The sequence below is a fragment of the Pocillopora verrucosa genome, chromosome 6 (assembly GCF_036669915.1).
Source record: "Pocillopora verrucosa isolate sample1 chromosome 6, ASM3666991v2, whole genome shotgun sequence".
In the NCBI taxonomy this organism is placed as follows: Eukaryota; Metazoa; Cnidaria; class Anthozoa; order Scleractinia; family Pocilloporidae; genus Pocillopora; species Pocillopora verrucosa.
This window is the reverse complement of record NC_089317.1, coordinates 12,993,789-13,000,449: the sequence shown is the minus strand read 5'-3', so window position 1 is coordinate 13,000,449 and position 6,661 is coordinate 12,993,789. Positions and strand designations below refer to the sequence as shown.

Sequence of the window (6,661 nt, the reverse complement as noted above, 5' to 3'; positions counted from 1 at the left end):
CTGCCCACTAGTTTAGTTTTAAGTTTTTAAAAATTTTTTTAAAAATTGTTTAAAAAATTATTGAAAAATTATTGAAAAAAAATTAATAAACGTTTGAGTCGGAGCTATTCCCGTCAGCGGTAAAATATAGGAATGGCTCCAGTCTCTGGTCTTCCGCCTAAACTGACTAAGTGAGTTTTGTCAGCCGATGACTTTTCTATCGCCGGAATATCGCTGAACGACCTCGCTGAACAAGAAAGGCTGCCTTCCCTTTGCTACGTAAGTAACCATTTCTTGTTTGACACTGACGTCGGTGTTTTCACTCGCATTGATATTTCATTGTTCTGCTTCGAGACATGCAGTTAACCATACTCACGAGCAAAGAGCTAAGATATAACTTATTAACTTCACTATTTTATTCATCCAATTACAGGTCGGAGCCATTCCTGTATTTAGTTAGTGTAATTTATGGAAGAAAACTCGATCTAACCTATACACTTGGAACATTTGCATGAATTGTGGAAACTTTCCTTTCGGAGAAACGTTCCATTCAGAGCAAACTATGAGTGAAACTTACGAATGTGTCGAATGAGCGTGACTCAATGACACCGATATCGATCACGCGCGTAATGAAACTGGATTCAAGTTTTCCAAAGGCCGTATTCCTTGGGCAGGAAACGGAAGTCAAGCGGATCACAAGCGAAATAATTACGCAATCCAGACGCGCAAACTCGGTCATTCCATAGCAAGAAGTGCGGGAAAATCAAATCGAATCAATTTTTTAGAGGGTAATTTTCCCCAAGATTACCTCTATCTTGGTATTGTTATTATTATTATTCATGTATCTTCGAACCATATCATCTGTAAGACTTTCAGTCTTGTTCCCGAAGTAAAATCAGCCGAGAAGCCACTGCACTAACACGAAGTGGAAACAGCAACTAGCTTTGTTATGTATTACAGCTACGGTGTTGGTGAAGGTAAGTCTTAAGTCAAAGGGGTGCCTTACATGAACTCTACTTACGAGAGGGAATGTTGAGTGGCGGGATGCAGGGGTGTAGGGTTTATGGGGAGACCAAGAGGGGAGGGAGATCCAAAAATTTCCAATTGTAGCATTTCATATAAACTGAAAATGAAATCTACTCTTTATTCTGATTTTTAGAGGTAGGTGCGTAGTTCACTTACTTTGTTGTTGTTGTCGTTGTTTTGTTTTTTTTTCAGCAAAAATTGGAAAAAATGGAATAGAATAAAACATAAAGGCACTATAGAACTTCAATTGATTAAATTTGGTGGTTAGCCTGAAAAAAGGGGTTTATATGTGGTTTTCGATATAATTTTTTTTATTAATTTGATAAACATTTATTGAAGAAAAATTTGTACAGAACTTAACTTACATTACATTACTCTACTTACATTACTCGACATCACTCCACTTATTACATTACTGTCCTTATTGGATTAGTCACCAGTACTTATTTCTTACTTATACTAACGGTCACTTACTAACAGTCATTTACAGCGTATAATATTACTTACATTGATTACTAAACAGAACGTGACCTACAATACATTACAATACAAAATCCGCAATTCGTTAATTAAGCTCACTTGCCTACTTATAATTACTTGAGTACTTTACAAAACGGCACCTTAATTACTTTGCACGAACACTACAAAGTAAATTTAGAGACAGTGCTGGTAGGAAAAAAAGATAAGATTTTGGGCTCTGATTTAGTGTGTCTGTTTCAATTGGCTAGTTAAATTAGAAAAAAAAAGGCTTTGTGGGAAAATCTGTGACTTAGGGAAGAGCGCATTTCTCTATTTGCCATTGTAGTATAGCTTTTGTTTTAAATTCCTGCGTGTTTGGTTTCTTGTCTAAACATTTAGAAGTGTAAAAGTATTCTTTTAGAATAATGACGAAAAGATGTAGTCTACGTCTTTGGTAATCGGTTAGGTGAGTTAAACGTGGGATGTCGTTGAAAGGTATTAGTTTATTTGAAAGTGTAATGTCGGTGTCATTTTCCTGGTTGAACCATGATATAGCTTTCGAGTAAAACGTTGTTGTTACAGTACAGTCTAGAAACGCATGTTCTATAGAGTCTGGTCGGAGACAAAGAGTGCACTCTTCATCCTCAACATTCTGAATTTGAAGATCTCCTCTTTGGTCATTATTATTCTGTACAGTAACCTGAACAAGAACTGTCTTAATTTATTATCCTTTGTGGATTTATATATGAACGAAGAATTTTCTCCCCAATCTGTGAAAAAATCAGGAAATTTGTTTTTCCAGTTTATAATACCAATCGGCTCGGTGATACAGTTTCCATTGAGAATTTTATAGTAGTTTTTTTCAGCGTATTTCTGTTAAATTTAGGGTGGGAATCATTGAAGAAGATACTTTAGTTATGTTTAACAATTCTTGCAAGGGTACTTCCATTGTGGCAGCTTTCTTTTTTAAGTCCGATGGAATAGTGGCAATTAATTGAACGTAGCAAAAAAAGTTTGTTTTGATTTCGTTAACGGAAACGTGGGTTTCTGCTGTCGGTTTGGTGACGTTTATGTTGTCATGTGCGGAAACACATGGTAACGTTGCGGAAACATGAATTTCTTATAATTCCGTCGATGTAATCAGACCTAAACGTTCACGGAAATACAAGGTTACGTTCCGGAAACACGTTTTTCTCTTGTTTCCGTTAACGTGATCAGACAGAATGTCGACGGAAATACTAGGTTACTTTTCGGAAACAGATTTTTCTCTTGTTTCTGCTGGCGTATTCAGACCTAGAGGGGACTGAAACACTAGGTTTTGTTCCAGAAACACAACAAATGGACATAAAAAAAAAACTTACAGCTGGTATGTATAAAATTTCAAATGTTCTGAAAATGTATTGAATTAGTCGCTGCGGACAGCTTAAAGAGGGCCGTTAGTTGGGTGAGGGCGTGGTGATTCATCCTCAGTCTGGTTCACACGTACACTTGTGCGACGTTGCTTCTCAGTTAGTCCGGCCAAATACGCCTCATCCAGTTTCACTTTAATATTCTTCAGTTTGCTCTTCTCCCATGAAAGCTTTCTGATCTTTCGTGGTTCTTAGCCACTCCTTGGTTCTACTGCTTCGTCTTCGTAGCTTTCCTCCGACGACATATTGTGTAACGCGTCTGGGGAAGACAAAATTTCTCGTGCCCTTTTCTTTTCTCCATCACATAGCACTGTCGAGTTGTTCAGACAAGACAGTCGTCGATAAAGCTTCTAAAGGGAATAAATGATCACGCCAGGTGAGAATCTTGTCAGAGCACTACTGAGAAGTCAAATCATTGCTAAAGCTCCCATAACTGCCATTTCAGTAACACGAATTTAGGAAAAGCTCGATTATGAGGCTAAGCTAACGGTTGAAATAGACAAAAGACACGAAAATCAGCTGCCTCAAGCTCGAGAAGAAAACCATATTGGCATTGTAGCAGTTGAACACAGTGGAGGATGTTATTAAGCAATTTAACATACGTACAATTGTTAACAAGAGAAAACAATAATATTATTAATCATATTTTCTCTTGAGTGACCCGTCCTGAAACATTAGAGACAAAACAGTTATCAATCTGGCCTCATATAATTGATGTAAAATACGTACCCTCTTTAAACGATTGCTTCGCTTGATTTGCCGTCGGTGCTTCTCAAAGCTGTTGTTTGTTTTCCTTGTTTTATCGTCTCTTATGGATGTCCAATGCTGATGAACAGCAGCTTATTCAAAATGAATAGAGTATGTTGGTAGATGAGGTATGCTGTCGGTACGATTTGATAGAAATCACTCCGAGAAAAAGTGGTAGCCGCCCAAATGTTATTTATTCAGCGATAGGAGCTTACAGCATTGGCAGTTTTCGACTTGCTTTAAAACTTGACTTGTGTTCAAACATAGCTACAACTGTTTCAACTTATCAAATCCAATTTTGGGAACAATCTTTTTTTATATAGCTACATTACACAGGCAATCTCGTCGGGACATACTTGTACATCATCGCACTTATGGTTGAATTTGACTTGTTATTCAGCGTACTTAGATTCGCTGTATGTAGATTATGACGCTAATTTGACATTAGCTCACAAGCAGTCTCTCTTTTGCTATAAGTAAAGCCAGTGAGGACAAACAAGAAAATAAGTAAAAGTACTAGCAAAGTTAAGCTGGCGCCGGAAGAAGCGTAACGCACGCTTTCAATATTTTCACCTTCTTTGCCCCTGATGTTAGAGTAAAGAGACTGCTCGCAATCTATTTTGACCTACTTGAGAGACTCGATTGCCTGTACAGAGCACTTTCAAAACGGCTCTCATAGAACAAAAAAAATACAAATTCTAACGTTGGCCAATAAAGATTTACTATAGAGGGTGAGATCCCTCGAAAGCCTCTTTATGATAAATTTAATTTGGTTTTCATTTTCCTAATTCTGCTGAGGAAACTATGTTCAATGTTTTTATCTTGATTATATGATAGAAAAATCCCTAAAACTTTACTTACCTCTCTCGTACTTTTAAATTATAGTATCTTACAAGTATTGTATTTCATGGAACCTGACCACATTCCTTTGGTCTTCTTCCTATTTAGTTTTAACCCTGAGATGGCCTCAAATACATCTAAAGTTTGGAGGTGTGATTTGAGAGAATCTTTACTATTTGTTACGATGGTTGTATCGTCAGCAAATCGCGAAATTCTCGCTTCTTTGTTGTTTGGTAAACGTATACCTCTGCAGTTCGGGCTCTGGTGGATCTTCAATGCGAGCAATTCCACAGTAAGGATAAAGAGGGAAGGGCTAAGTTGACACCCCTGTCACACCCCTCTTGTTACTTCAAAATAATTGGTCATACGGCCACCATTCATAACAGAGCTTTGCACATTGTTGTAAGTAACAGAAAACATTTTTTCCACAGTAGGGATAAAGACGGAAGGGCTAAGTTGACACCCCTGTCACACCCCTCTTGTTACTTCAAAATAATTGGTCATACGGCCACCATTCATAACAGAGCTTTGCACATTGTTGTAAATAACAGAAAACATTTTTTTGAAGTTACAAGCAAATTTAAACACCTCTAGGGTTTTCGATATAAAACTCCATTCTATGGTGTCAAATGCCTTTTCGAAATCAACAAAAAGTAAAATTCCAGGCATGTTCTTAATATCTGTATATTCCATTCCTGTACATCGTTTAAGAATCTAACATTTTGTCCTATACATCTGCCATTAACAAAACCTGTTTGATCAGAGTGAACTAATTTTGGTAAGACTTTTCCATTCTCCTCACCAGTACCTTGGATAAGACTTTGTAGTTAATATTAAGTAGAGATATAGGGCGCCAGTTCTTCAATTCCGTCAAGTTCTCACCGCCTTTTGAGATGAGTGTTATTGTTCTTCGTTTCTGGGATATAGAAAATGAACCTTTGCGGAAGCCTCATAATTAGAATTAAGAAGGTCCGTACAAAGAAGATCAAAAAAAAGTTTGGCAAAATTCCTTTGTAAAACCGTCCTCCCCTGGGGATTTATTATCTGCAAAGGAAGTTAATACTTCTTTCAATTCGTTGATAGTCAAATCTTCTTCTAGGAAGCTTTGTTCTTCATCGTTGAGTTGAGGAATGCTAAGATCTTCAATAAAGTCGTAAAACTTTTGCTCAGATGCATGGTTGTCCATGCTGCCATTTATCTTAGTGGTGTACATTTTCCTGTAAAAAACTTCAATTTCCTTGTTGACCTGTGCTGGGTTTTCTCTTCATTTTCTAGTTTCACCTCTCTGACCAATTTTTTCTCATAGTTTGTTTTTTCGAGATTATGGAAATATTTGGTTGGCTTTTCTCCTTGTTCTACCCATTTTATCTTTGACTTGAACATGGCCTCTTTACCTCTTATTTCATGGAGTCGTTTAATTCTTCTTTGTCGGCTTCAAATTTTTCTAGAGTATCCCGTTCGAAATAATCTCCATTGCAAATCTTAAACTCTTTTTCTTGTAACTCTTTCTGAAGAGCCTCTCCCTTGTTTCTTAATTTACATCTTTTCTCTTTTGAATATCCTATATTTTTTTAGCATAACTCCATCTTGATTAATTCCCATAGAAGCTGGTTATCTGTAACTTCGGAGTATTTTCTTAACATTTGTGGATAGTAGAATCAGTTCTTTATGGTTATTGTCTTCCAACAGTGTGTTGTTAAATTTCCATAAACCTGGACCTCTATTGAATTCACTTTTAACGCGGATACTAAAGAAGATCGCATTATGGTCTGGCGCTGTCGAAATTCGAATTTCCGCTTGTCTAACATCGCAAAAAAGCGAACGCGGAATAAGAAAGTAGTCGATCCTCGATTTAAGGTTCAACGATTTTGAAATGTAAGTAAAGGATTTAGACTTTGGATGCAGTTCACCATAAACATCAGTAAGGTTTAGTTCCTTCATGAGATCTACGAGTGTATTTCTACCGCTTGTAGCCTTCCACAGAAGACCACCAAGTTTGTCAATTCAATTAAGAGTGATGTTCTAGTCACCGGATATGATGACTTTTTATGTATCAGTTTTAGACATAAGTTGTTGGCTTAGTGTTTTTATAAAGTCGTCTTGGTCGTGACAGTTATTTGGACTGCAAATGTTTGTGATGAAAAAGTATTCTCCTCTATTGTAAGTTTTGCAATTAAGAAGCTTCCCTCGGGATCCACTTG

At 37.0% G+C, this 6,661-nt stretch overlaps 1 pseudogene; it reads right to left on the bottom strand.

The window, feature by feature from the left end:
* Positions 1-2,869: 2,869 nt before the first annotated feature.
* LOC136281874 (uncharacterized) lies at positions 2,870-5,673 on the bottom strand (annotated as a pseudogene).
* Between the last annotated feature and the right edge of the window lie 988 nt (positions 5,674-6,661).